The sequence below is a fragment of the Pseudorca crassidens genome, chromosome 6 (genome assembly GCF_039906515.1).
Source record: "Pseudorca crassidens isolate mPseCra1 chromosome 6, mPseCra1.hap1, whole genome shotgun sequence".
NCBI lineage: Eukaryota > Metazoa > Chordata > Mammalia > Artiodactyla > Delphinidae > Pseudorca > Pseudorca crassidens.
Window position 1 is genome coordinate 9,633,379 of NC_090301.1, and position 14,344 is coordinate 9,647,722.

The 14,344-nt window shown below is 42.7% G+C and overlaps 1 long non-coding RNA gene across 1 annotated transcript in view; it reads right to left on the reverse strand.

Annotated features, from left to right (window-relative positions):
* Positions 1-2,952: 2,952 nt before the first annotated feature.
* Positions 2,953-14,344, reverse strand: part of LOC137226128 (uncharacterized) — a 33,501-nt gene continuing 22,109 nt past the window's right edge. Inside the window, exon 3 of the long non-coding RNA XR_010944191.1 lies at positions 2,953-3,845. This is a non-coding gene — a long non-coding RNA (uncharacterized lncRNA). The remainder of the gene's footprint in view (positions 3,846-14,344) is intronic.

Genomic DNA, 14,344 nt, shown 5'->3' on the forward strand with positions numbered 1-14,344 from the left:
TTCTGGGCTGTGTGTATCCATCTAGCTAAGTCTGCAGTTTTGTTTCCTCCAAAGACAACTCTTGTACATAAGTACAGAAATTAAAGCTCCCGTGTATTTGACAAATACAGTTTAGTAGGTGAGCTCTGTGTGCTTTTCACTTCCCCTGAGTTTCCCCGCCCTGATCCGTGTACTGTCTGTGCCGCTCACACAGGTTTTTTGTATACAGAACCCACAGTTGGTACATCTTCGTCAGCCATGGGCTTTCGTTGTTCCCTGTTCTCTCTCAAATTAAGATATAATTTAAAATTCATGGAATTGAAATATGTTGTCAATATAATTCAGCCTTTGTAACTAGGTAGCCTTTTCTTATAGCTTAGTTTTAATATAGTTGTAGGGTATCACTGGCCTTGTACCAGGGACGCACTAGGACTGTTTACGTGGTGATTCTGGCAACCACCGCCTCTGTGATGGAGGCAAGGAGAGCTCATTCGTTTCTTTTGTGTAGGTTAAAAAGTCTGCAGCTTGGGCTGGCCAGTATTTATTATTCTGTGGCCAGAGCATTTTGAATTGATGTATACGGTTTTAAGCAAAGTTAGCAGGTTTCATTCCCTGTTGGAGTAAAGAAAAAGTTTTCCCCCCTTTCTCTCGTTTTAAGTTTTTGTTCGGTGTCTTCTTTCGCTGTTCCGCTCTTCTCTCCCCCTCCTCCCAGTGCTCACGCGGGATAAACAGCTCAGCCTTTGTCTCGACACACATCAAAGCACCTGTAGGCCATGCTCTGTCCCGTTGTTTTCTGTGCTGATTTCTCAAATCTGCAATAATTCATCAGGTTCATGTTTTTACCTGAAAATAAATAAAGTTTGCTTTACCTTTTTTGTTTATAGTTCTGTGCCGTATGCATAACTTTTAGTTGTAGAGATGTGTCTCAGTGCAGGCAGATCATCACAGCTCGTGGCTGATTTCGCTATTCAAAGAATTTAGAATAGCAACTGAAGAACATAAAATGTAGAAAGAGAATGAGAGGAGACTCCTTCCTTCATTCCTAAGGTTCAAAATTAAGCCTGTTGCATAAATTTGAGAGAATTTCCATCATTCATCTTTCTGAAAATGAGAGATGAGCTAATTGTGTTCTTATTGGACTTTGAGAAATCAATTTTCTTTTGTTTGACTGTTCTAAAGTCTTATTTAATTGATGTCAAAACCCCTTTGTCCCCTATTTCGCCACTTAAAAGAAACTCCGTGGCTTATTTTATTTAGATTACTTTGTTGTTTCCACTTAAATGGCCTTATAGGAGCATCCCCTCGTCTCAGTGCACCTGGGCAGTGACCCACCCCCCTTAGGTGGGACGGAGCTGTGAGAGGAACTCGGAGTGTCTCTCCCTGGTCCTTGCAGAGGCTCTGGAGAGTGAGCTGCTTCCCTTTGACATCAGAGGAGGGAGTTGTGTTTCTGCAGTTCTAACATTGACACCGTAGGACCTGTGCAGTTTAATCAAGTGAAACTAGTGTTAAAGAATGAACCAATTTGTTTTAAATTGTTCTGATACCTTTTTACAGACTAAGCGCAAAAAAGAGTTTTGCGTGAGCATAACCTTTTAGTTCCTCATTTTTTAAAGGGTTCTGTCGTTAAAATTTAGACGTATGTATAAACAAAGTAATGCATCATATTCAGATATCTTCTGTATTTAACATTTTAGCCATATCATGGCCCTGGCAGATTTGGCCTCATTGATCTCAGCGTCTAAGGAGTGAGTACATCGGATGGTTTTGAATCGCATGGTGGAGGTTGATTGTTTCAAAGTCGGTAGTTCTCTGTTTAAAAGCTTTCAGTCTTTAGCTTACTCCTTAATTTGGGGACACTTGGTTAATTAGGGGCAAGAAGACTTCCCATTTGAAAGCAATCTCTCTTGGCAGAGGCCTTAATATTACATCATAGGGAGAAATAGACTTCATCTGCTGTTCCTCCAGTTATGCCTTAAATTTATTTGCTGAGTAATCCTGTCAACAAGCACTACTCTCTATGCTTTACACACGTAGACAGTTTGGATAGTGGCTAAGACTTTGTTGTCTTTTAGTGTTTGCTGAGGTGGAGTCAGTCAGATGTTAGTCACAGCTAACACCGACTATGGCGTTGTCATTTAGACAGTTACTGATTTGATCTGCTTTGTTTATGAAAACATAGTCCTCACTATTTAAGAAGGAAGAGTTGGTTAAATGTATTCCCCTCCTCCCAGCCCCCCCCAAAAAGTGAATGAATTGTAAATGCTAGGTAGTCTCATCAGGAACAGACATGGAGAGAATTCTAGATGCCTTAGCCAAACCCGGCAGAAGAAACCTTTCACACAGCTTCTCATCGGATACAGACTTTTCTTTCTCTTCCTGTGCTTCGGCTCTGGTTCCCTGTGTTTGTACTGATCGAGAACTGTCTTCCACCTTATATTCCATAAAGAAGAGAGTATTCTAAAGTCTGTCCTGCATTCGGCTATTCTTGCAAGTTTGGTACATAACATGAAAGGGAGAGGTGCGGCTGGCTGGCTGACGTCACTTCCTGCCCTTCTTCAGGGCCTCCTGTGCGTAAAGGCCATAAGGCCGAGGGACAAAAAGCCCCAACTTCTGCATCCAAGAAGTTAGCGATTCAACTCTTGATTTTCCGCAGTAAGGATTATCGCCAGCGACTTGTGAGTGTGTCTTTCCTTTAGTTCCCCAGGCGTTAAGGCTGTGCTCCCGATTCCTGCCAGTAAATTCAGGAGATGGGAATGTTTCTGATAGTCCACGGAAGAATGTGATGAAAAAGGAGACTTGCTGGGGGAAAGACATAACTGTGCGTTCAGAAACCAAGTCCTTCCGGGGGGATTCTGGATGCTCTTGTTCATTCTTCATTAGCAGAGATGATGGAGCCTTTAATTCATTTATCTTGGGCTTTGTTTTTTTGACCCACATTATTTTCCCTATTGTAATGAGAACATTGTTTGAAAATGTCATACTCTGTATTTCTTACTCTGAGAAATGCTTTTGTATGGGTCTTAGGTTTGACGCTGCAGTAGTTGGCATACCCAGTAAGGGATAACCTAGTGACAAATCACTGAAAATGCTTCCTTTGTTACCTCAAAAGAAAAAAATTCCAGACAAAATATAGCATTTATATTTATAGAAAATGGAGGATTGGCTGTTTTCCAAGAACTTCAAGTTAATTCTTATGCAAGGAAAAGTTCTTAACTCTAAAGACTTGTTCTGCATAAGGAGACACTCTTTAATAATGGAAGAGGTGGTTTTATTTTTACAACAAGCCTACTCATATTACCAAACCTATAACCAATTGCTGATCTCCTGTGTAAAGCATTTTTTTCTCTTATCTGAAACAGTGATTTATATGAACTGTTGGAATAATGGAACCTCAAACTACAGATGTGTATGTAAAATTGCATAAATGCACTGACTTCCTTCTCCCTGAATATATTTTTAATAAACAGCATTATCCTACATGGTCAGTTTTATTAAATTATGCACAACCAGAGGGTTCTTCTGAGAAGTGGTATGCTTGTATGGGTGGCTTTGGAAAGCTTCCTAGTGTGGTAAGTAACACAGTAATCTTAGCCTTTCTGGGAGGCATCAGAGGAGGGAGTTGTGTTATAGGAGCCAGATGTATTCAGAGAGATGACCCGAATACTTGCTTGTTGGTGGAGAGAGATGGGCGCTTGCGTTGTAAGCTACTCTGCAGTGGTGCAGTGGGAGCCCTGCGGTGGGGAGATGCTTGCCCCTGTGCGCAGACAGTAGAGCCTCCTGGTTGGAACCCCCTGAAGTCACTGTTCTTGGCTTTCATGACTGGTTGCTCTGCCCTTGACCAAGGTCTGGATCATCAGCCTATTCCACTGAAACAGAAAAAGAAAAGTCAAATTGATTTAGGAAAGCAAGGGAGGTGAGGGTTTCGTTTGCTCGTTTTGTTTTTTGTTTGTTTTTTAAGAGTGGTGATTGAATTTAGGGGTTTTTTTGTTGTTATTTTTAAGAGAACAAGTGAATGAAATGTATACATTTCATATACCCTCGTAAGTACACAGCACAGCACACGTATATACGCACTCATGTGTATTCTTCTGTATTGTCTTGGTGTAACTGCCTAGGTATAACCATATTTTTCTCTTGATGAATCTCTTGGTCCGTGAGACAACTAAATTACAGGTGGAGGGTGCTGTGCAATACCAGCCTGCCACCAGCCCGGCCTGTACGGGAGTCTGTAGGCACCGGAGCGTCTGTAGCACCAATTCCAGGGTGGGGCCGTGGAGCATCACAGTTTTGGTTGATGTAATTCTGCAAATTGACCTTGGCGTGTTGAGTTACACAGAGGATTTAAATCTCAGCGGCAGTTGTTTGCACTAGAAAAGTGTCCCTTCAGACCCTCTTGAGACCAGTGCTTGGGGGATGGGGTGCATTTCATGACAGTTCTCACAACAGGCATGCTTGCTGAAGCCTGTGCCATTCCTCGTTCTCAGCCAGGTTAGTGACCTCAAGGTTATCTGGTCACTCTCCCCGCCCCCCACCCGCCCCCCGACTCGGCGTGAGAAGCACAGGAAGAGTGGCGGTGCTGGTGCCTGAAACGGTGCCGTCCTGCCTTTGCGAAGAGCTGCCAGGGAGCAGGGCCCACAACCCGCAAGAGTTTGCCTGGGGACTTGAGGCAACCTTGACAGGCACCGGAGGTGTCTGTACCTCAGATACCCCGTTGTGGCTTCAAGGTCCAGGCAGCAGGATGATTGCACTCTCCCTGGGAATTCAGGCTTCAGAGATAGATTTTCCTCTCTGTGACTAAGATACATGGAAACATTCGTTAGGGACACTATATTAAGAATTTATTAAGAAAATTGTGCTAAGGAATATGAGGGCAGAAGACACAAGTCGAGATGGCTTAAGGGTCAAGTCCGTGTTTACACTGTTTAATGCTACGTGTGCAGTTGACATGAAAAAGTGGTTATTTGAAATGATCGTAGAAAATTAACAGTGGTCCATGGAAAGCCCAATGCACTCCATTTGGCGTGCACTTCTTAATAAGGGAACCTGGGCCTCCGTTGAGACCCATCCTGTCAGCCCCCTCTATTCCCACAGTGCGTCCTGACGTCACTTAGCGCCACAGGACTTAACATCTCTTAGAATCGAGGCATCCCGGTGACTCGCCCAGAGCTGTGTGAAGGGCTTTGTGGAAGAACAAGTGTTGGCGCAGGAAGAGGCCTGGACATTCAGGCCTGACCCAGCCCTGGCCCCTCTTCCTGGGTAGTGTCATGACCCCTAACCTCACTGGCCCTTATCCTCTGCACTTGTCAAACCAATTCAGTCATCTCTATGGTCACGTTTTTTTTTTGTTGGTTTCTTTTTTTTTTTTTTTTTTGCGGTGCACGGGTCTCTCACTGCTGTGGCCTCTCCCGTTGCGGAGCACAGGCTCCGGACGCGCAGGCTTTAGCGGCCATGGCTCACGGGCCCAGCCGCTCCGCAGCATGTGGGATCTTCCCGGCCCGGGGCACGAACCCGTGTCCCCTGCATCGGCAGGCGGACTCTCAACCACCGCGCCACCAGGGAAGCCCTAAGGTCGCGTTTTAATGGTAATACTCAAACAATCTTGGGTGTGAGTCTTTGCAACGTCTCCCGATGTTTCTCCACGAAGGCATCGTAGCATTTGGGTTGGCGCAGTTCTTCCCGCAGAGCTTCTGGCTTCTCTGGCTCTGAGTGTCAGCAGCACTCACTCTCTAGGCATTGGGACAACTTGAAAAGCCCTCTAATGCTTTCCAGCATCCCGAATATCAGGGTGTTACCCCCCAGCTGAGAAGCGGTGATTATGTGTTGCAGCTTTTGGAAAGCGATCCAAGTTTTATATTCAGCCAGTAATTATGGTTAATAACAAATCAAAGTATTGCAGCACTTAGGAGTGGGCACAACTTGGGGATAAGAAGAGGAACAGAAAAATTATTCAGTCAGAAAAAGCCACAATTCTGTCCTCCCCCGACACACACACACACACACACACACACACACACACACACACACACACACACACACACACACACACACACACACACACTGTGCCTCTCCTTTCCATCAGGAGGAATTCATCTTACTGCTCTGACATCCACCTTAGGTGAGAACTTCTACAGTGTTGGGAAAAGGATATCCTCTTGTACCAAATATAACTTTCAGAGAATTTTAAATTCAGAAAATGTCATGGCAATTGTCGCTTTTCCAATTTAAAAACAGTTTTAACTAAATTCATTGAGAAAAGTCCAGTAGTTCTAACCGACGTTAGAGGATGTTAAGTAAAGATTCAAGCCAGTGTTTTCAACGTTCTAGAATTACTTAAAAGAAGTTGGTCTCTCAGCATTGCATTATGCGCTAATGGAGTGGGCCAATAAGCTTCCTTTCCTCCATGGACAGTTTAGCGCTGTCATAGATTCCTTTGCTCCCATTGTTCTGACACGGAATGTTCCAGAGTGATGGAAAGAATACAGGATCCGTTTCCTCCCAAAGCACTAAATGGTGTTTTGACAAACAGAAGAAGTTGAGATTTTTGTGGTCTTTCTCTCCAACGTACCATTTTCCTTGCCCCGTATCACAACACCCCTGGGGGTGGGCGGAGGTGAGACAGGGAATCTAATCAATTACTGATCAACCTGACGTTCACCACAAAGTGGATGAATTAGAAGAAAAAAAAGTAGGTTTTTTTAAAAAAATCGTTTTTCCTTTACATGGAGATTTTCATGAGGAGTGCATGGTCAGTGAAGCATACTGCAAATGTTTCAATGTGATGTGTTCAGTCCTCCTGTTTTATCATCTGCAGGACATGCCAAACTCTAGCCTTATCTCTGGTGCCTGGCATGATGCCCGGCCTCGATGGCATTCAAACAGGCACAGAGGAATGAATGGGGAATTCGGCACCTGTGTTGTTCCCTCTCTGCCAGTCAGATTGTTTGTGGAATCTGTGCTCTTTGACTTCAAGGAGTTTAAGATCCAGGTAGAAAGCAACGTGGAACCAAAACAACTATGTACACAGGTAAGTGCTAAATTATGTGGATTTGTATAAATCCAAAGAAGGAGAACTAGGACCATCGATGGTTAGAATTTCGCTGAGTCAGAAAAACTACCTCTCAACACCACCACAGCCAAGAGCAGTGTAACAGCCAGGTCTATAACCAGAGATACACCTTATTCTGTGCTGAAATGTGCTGTTGACAGAGTCCTATTGTGTTTTTCGGTAAATAGTTGACGTGGGTCAGTAGAAACAAGACAAAATCAGAGTTTGTTCAGGAAGGAAACAGATTTCACGGCTATGTAGGATCACCTAGGAATTATTAAGGAATATTAGTGCTGATCAAAATAAAAAAGCATTGCTATAACAAATAAATGAAAAAACGACCTTGGTATTCCTATTGCCAGACTGGATATGATACAAGGAGAAGCAAAAGTCCATTCTGAAAACAAACGAATTTTTTAAAATCAGTTTGAGGATTACAAGTAGAAAATTGTGATATACTTCTTTCAAAATACAGTTAGTGCAGACAGCCCAGGAGAGAGGGAAAGTCAACAAACTGACTTTTTCCAATTGCCAATACATTTAGAGGGTCCAGTTCTATCAATTATGTTTTCTTTTTCTGGTTTTTTTTTTTGACGATAAAAACTTTTAAAACTCAAATCTGCTTTTTGTTTCCATTCAGAGTTTTGTAACTATCGATAAAATACTGTGAAATTGCAATATTAAACCCTTTTCTGATATTTATAAATCTTGTTATGAAGATTTCTTTTTATCTGCCATGGTATTTTAGAAAGATGCCTGGGCTCTACATTTCGAGAACTGAGGTTCTTTTTTGAATTTGACCTCGGATAATTTTCACTGAGTGTTTCCTTACCTGTGAAATCATGGGAGCAGATGAGATTAATATTCTGCTCTCAAATTCTAAGCTTCTAACACCTGTCATGATCCTTGGACCTTCTTTTCAGATCAACTCAACTGATTTAAGAGGGTACATAGGTCCTCTTCTAGTTAAGTTGAACAAAATAACGTAACTGTTTCCTGCATAGGTTGAATTTGCCAAAAGAAAAGTACCGATCTATTTTGGAAACACTCTGAAGTTGCTTTTGGTCACTTATTAACACCAGGTATTAAACTGGCTCAGGAAATATTTTGATTCTATGCTTGGGTCTTTAAAATCCTTCTTAGTGTTTAGTTCTAGTGGATTTTCTGTTCGTTTGTTTAGTTACCATGTGTCAGGTCAGGCAGTGGCATTGGCTAGGATTGAGATGCTAATAACCAATGCCATTGGTTAGATTCTTCTTCAAAACCTAGAGATGTGCAGATTCTCAGATCTGGAAGTCGTTAGGAAGGCAAACCAACCTTCTATTTTTGAAAATGATTGAGTTGGGAATTCTCTGGTGGTCCAGTGGTTAGGGCTCTGTGCTTTCACTGCCGAGGGTTCAGGTCCAATCCCTGGTCAGGGATCCCGCAAGCTGAGGGGAGCGGCCATAAATAAAATAAATAAATTTAAAAAAATGATTGAGTTGGCATACCTTCCTCAAGATCACATACTTGTTATTTTCCAGATGGGTGACACACTGGAGATTAAGACCCCTCCCACAGGAAGGGGTATACAGGCTCTCTCAATGCCCAAAGGGACAGGATATCATGCTAAGGTGTTAAACCAAGGTTTTGCCCTCAACCCTCCTTCCATCCCTTCCTTCCCATTTCTTCCCCAGCCACTCAGCATGAGCAAGAGCTTCCTGTGTATGTTGAGTCTTAGGTAGGAAGGCCATGGAGAAAATAAAGAGAATTTCTGGCTTCCGGGTTTCTAAATAGAACATCTATCATGGATAGCAGTCTTATAATTACAGCTTCTCATTGCAAACACTCCGCCTAAAAAACAGAACACCAGGCTTTTTGGCAGGGGAAGTGTGTGTGTGTGTGTGTGTGTGTGTGTGTGTGTGTGTGTGTGTGTGTGTGTGTGTGTGTGTGTGTGTGTGTGTGTGTGTGTGTGTGTGTGTGTGTGTGTGTGTGCTTATGTCTGCTTTTTGTTTTATTTTTTGAATACCCAAAGCTGGGCTTTTGCATGTCAGTAGCCAAAGCCTCAGTGATTCAGAGCAAACACTCTATGGGATTGTAAGGATAGTTTTACTGCCACATAACGGGAGATAAAAATTCGAGCCGCTGGGAAGTCAACTAGGGAGACGGAGCAGGAAACGATGAGGAAGAAATTATGGCATGTCCCTGAGAAGTCACAGCGCTCACAACCCAGGTGGGCGGAGTCCCCAACGGGGCAGGAGAGAATGGCTCGTGAGTTTTGCTGGATTTGCTGACACAATCACCTTCCTCTAGGGCCTGGTTCTCAGCTTTCCGTGGAAACCACAGAGTAACCCTCCAAATACGCATTTTTTTCATTTTGCCAGAACAGAGAAGCAATTTAATAAATTCAGCTTAACTTAGGATTCCACTTGGTAGATGAGTTTGCTTTTCTTGTTTACACACACCAGCGATGGGAGGAATAGAACGGTGGCTGCCGAGATGAGCTTTTGCTTTTAGGTATTACATACCATCCACTGAACACAGCTGCTTTCTGTTTTGTAAGATTAAGTTTGCCATAAAACTTTTGTTCTGGGGCTTCCCTGGCGGCACAGTGGTTAAGAATCCGCCTGCCAGTGCAAAGGACACGGGTTCGAGCCCTGATCCGGGAAGATCCCACGTGCCGCGGAGCAACTAAGCCCGTGCGACACCACTACTGAGCCTGCGCTCTAGAGCCTGTGAGCCGCAACTACTGAAGCCTGTGTGCCTAGAGCCCGTGCTCCGCAATAGGAGAAGCCACCACAATGAGAAGCCCGCGCACTGCAACAAAGAGCAGCCCCCGCTCTCCACAACTAGAGAGAAGCACGTGCAGCAATGGAGACCCAATGCAGCCAAAAATAAAATTAAATAAATTTTTTTAAAAAAAGAGAAACAACTTTTGTTCTGTAACTTCTTATTCTTTCCTGCTCCATGGACTTCCAATCAACTTTCTCCCAATTTCTCAAAAAAGAGAAAAAAAAATCCCACTTCCTTCTCTCCTCTCTGCTAGATACGAGATATGAATGGGAGAGGAAGGCATTTTGTTTGTTTGTGGCTGCAGCATGCTTGCAGGGTCTTAGTTCCCCGACCAGGGATTGAACCCGGGTCCTCAGCCGTGAGAACACAGAATCCTAACCACTGGACCACCAGGGAATTCCCAAAGGCGTTTATTTTAGATTCTAATATACCATGAATCCTGTAGGGAGAAGTTAGAAAAGTGATTGAGGGCCCAGCCTGGTATTTCTCCCCTTGGGTCAACACTGTTTGAGTCCCAGTTCTACCTGAAAGGAAAGAAAATAATAAGGTAGCTGTTTGTATCTTTCTGTGTGTGTGTGTGTGTGTATAAAATAAATCAACTCACAGCCAGAGAAAACAAAGTAACAGCCTCTTCTACCTGAATGGTACTGAAGTATTACCAAGGTCACCATCACAGCCACTAAGGCTTCTCAGGTATTTGACCTAAAAAACTAAAACAAAAACAAAAAACAGAACCTTGGCATTATCTAAGTTTGAAAATGAATACCGTCTCTATTTTTCCTACCAGATTTAAAAAAAAAAAAAAAGAAAGAAAAATATCCTCACTTAGGGACTTACTGAAAATCGAGAAAAGAAATAAAAATGTGTCGAACTCAAGTAGAAACAATCGAGGGCAGGGCCCCTTCTGCAACCCCTTTGTTCAGGTCCCTATAGAGCCGAGACAGTAGGTCTCAGGCCTGGTCAGGTCAGCTCCTAACTGTCCACTCATCTGTCAAGAGGACCCAGGCAGCTGCCCAGGCAAACAAGAGGTTGCTGTAACGTGGGATCCTCCTCCTGTTAAAAGGACATCCAATGTGTGTCTGCAGGTCGTGAATAGGTGCAGGCAGTGCCCAGAGAGAGAATGACTCCGGATAAACACACCCACGTATCACATCCACTCCCTGGGGGAGGCGCTTAGTATTTTAAAACCGTGTTCAAATATTCACAGGCATTTCTTTTCTCCGTGTGCCAGTGACAAAACATGCTGTGAGTCACTTGTAGCTCAAAAAAAAGGAGTTACTCTTTTTTTTTTTTTTTTTAAGGGTTTGGTTCCCTTTGTAATCACAGTTCGATGTCATTAGCTGGCTGATGGGGTCATAGTCCCTTTTAGGGTGACGTCAATTTTGAACAGGTGTGCAAGCATTTTTATATAGATTTCATTTCATCCTGGTTTAGCTGCTCTCTTAAAACATTTCTAGGATTGTAGTATGGCAAGCGTCTCAGCGTTGGTCCAGTTTCGTTGTTAAATGGATGCGGAAGGTGTGCAGAGCGGGCCTCTGTCTGGTAACCCTCTGAATCCTATCATTTAGAGCTAGCAAATTTCTCAGCAATCATCTGGTCCAGATTTCTCATGTTTCAGATGACAAAAGAAGCCAAGAAGGGTCCAGGGACTTGATCAGGTAGCTGGTAAGTAGCAGAGCCGTAGGTGGAGACTAAGACTCTGAGCCCTGGGCTCTATTTGTGAGCCCTGGACTCCTGGAAGCTCAGGATGGGGCATCAGCGTTACCCACCTCCTCCTACTCAACACGAACTCTGTTTCCCAGTGTCCTCAACCAGGATCCTCTTCTTCACCTGTTGACCCCTCCTGCTTCTCAATCCATTCTTCAAAAGCTCTAATTATTAAAAGAGTCTTCCAATTTTTGTAATAACTTCTGCTGGAAAAGCATTTTATGTGTTTTTTTTTAATTTAATTTTATTTTTTTATACAGCAGTTTCTTATTAGTTATCTGTTTTATACATATTAGTGTATATATGTCAATCCCAACCTCCCAGTTCATCCCCACCCCACATTTTATGTCTATTTTCCATATCTGATTTTTTGAATCCTGTGACAAAAACACCTAATAGAAGTCTTTGCTCTTTTAGTTTTATTTCTTTATTATTGGAAAAATGGATGGTTTCTAGAAAATGACTCTTCCTAGGGAGTTTTTCTCTCTGCTCTCCTTCCATTTTCCCTGAATTTATTATCAGTAATTTTACAGAAATCTTTCCTAAGCTACTACTACCCAAGGGAATAGTAAGCATAGGTTTCTTACCTAAATGGTTTTGAATTAATGTTAAGACTGAATTCTAACAAAAGGAGGAGGTTGAGTCTGGGTAGAAAAGCTCATCTTGAGAAGTTGAATCTGCCTCTGTAACTGAAGTAGTGAGACTGTAACTAGGGACTCAGCACTATTCCGACTCAATTTCTTAGTTGTGATACGGCCGTGATCTTATGCTTGTGATGCCTGACTTCTACCCTAGTTTACCATTGACTTAGCTTAGCTTGCTGCTGATGGAGAAAGCTGTTGATGCATATGGAGACTGAAGATTAGTTGTTCTCTAGGCTTCACCCTTGTTCCTTATTCGCCAGGACTAGCTGACCAAAGATTTATGGCTCAGATAATGTTCCAACCTGAAACGAGACCTGACGGCTACTTGGAACCTTGAGATGGAGAGGATCATCTCTGAAAACAGAAGATTGCCCCCTCCCCAGTACATAGCCCCTTCCTCTTTTCCCTCTACCATCTCTGAGCACAAGCTGGGGAGCAGGGAGTTGGTTCTTTGGGACATGAGTCCACCTTCTCCCCAGGATTGCTGGCTTCCTCAATAAAGCTATCTTTCCTTTGACTAACACTTGTCTCTCAGTATTGGATTCTTGAGCGATGAGCAGACAAACCTGAGTTCAGTAACACCTTTCTCCTGGCGATTTTCATTCCGGTCCAGTCTTTTGAAATCATCCTAGGTAACATCTAATCCCCTTTCCATGAGGTACTCCTTAAAATATTTGAAGTACCCTCTCATTTCTTCTGATTTCCCCATCCCAATATTTTTCTCCTCTAAGCTGCACCTCACACATTTCCTTTAATTCCTGGTGACGTCTCACCCTGTCCGTTTGACACAATGCCAGAGTCACTCACTCTCCCTCAAGTTCCTGACATCTTGTCACTGTTTGTGTCCCTTCTTCAAATGGTCGTACTTACACTAAAAGAATAGTCCTGTGATGTCTGCCTGACACAGACCACAGTGAGAGGCTCTCTCATTACAGACCCTTTACCTCCATCCCCAGAGCCTGAGATCACATTCACTTTCTTGGCCACCACATCACACTGTTAATTAATACTGAACATGTGGTTGACATCACTCCCAGTCTATTTTTTTTCCAGCTTGATGTTTCCATCTGTCCATGTCCCATTCTAGACCTGGTCCCTGGCATATTCGAGGTTTACGTGTTTAGAATAATTTTACAGATAGACGTTTATATTCTCTGTGGCAGACAGTATATTCTCATGGAGGCTGAGCCCTTGAACTCCAGAGGCAGATGTGTGAGGCCAAAGCCTGACTGAGCGGCTTTGTCTCTGTGTAAACTGTGATCTCACCTTTCCCCACCCAAAGGCTGAGGAAGATGATGACGCATGCTTCACAATTACATGAAGTAATTCTGAAAAACCTTTGATTAGGGTCTCTCTTGACATCCTTGTAGATAAAATGGAGAAAGATAGTTTCCATCAACCCTCTGTCTCTTGCGATTAGGATATTTAGCCAGTTATGAATTCATCTAAATCTACTAAAAGGCATTTAGGACAGTGTCTAGCTTATAGTAAAAGTGCTCAGCAAACATTAACACTTGTTTTTAGTTAACATTGTGCTCTACCTTTTTTTCCCATTTGTTGAAGTTCTTCTCCTTTTACTTCCTCTTCCCCTCTCCTTTCCTTCCCTCTACAATCTCCTCACAATAACCCTGCCTTCCCTGTGCACCCTTAGAATGCTAATACTAGAAGTCTGCTGTGTTTTCTTCCATACCTAATTTTTCTCCAAGTCTTTTCACACAGGTACTGTTGAGTTTGGGGGCCCAAAATGACTTAACATTTTCTATATTGATATATCTTGTTGGATATGAATCCAATAATGTATTAAAAATGAGGTACCACAAACAGGATTTATTCCAGATATTCAAGGCTGGTTCAATGTTAAAAAAAAAAAAAAAAATCAGTTAATGTAATCCATCCATCACATCAATAAGCCAAAGAAGAAAAATCAGTCTTACAGTCAAATGCAGAAAAAGCATTTGATAAAATCCAACAGCCATTCATTATACAAACTCTCAATTATACAAACTCTCAGAAAAACTAAGAATAAAACGGAACTTCCTCAACTTGATAAAGAACATATATAAAAAATGTACAGCTAACATATATAATGGTGAGAATCTGGATACTTTCTCCCTAAGATCCTCTTTTATCACTCCTATTCAACATAATACTGGAAGTCTTAGCTACTCAATAAGACAAGAAAAAGAAATAGAATGTA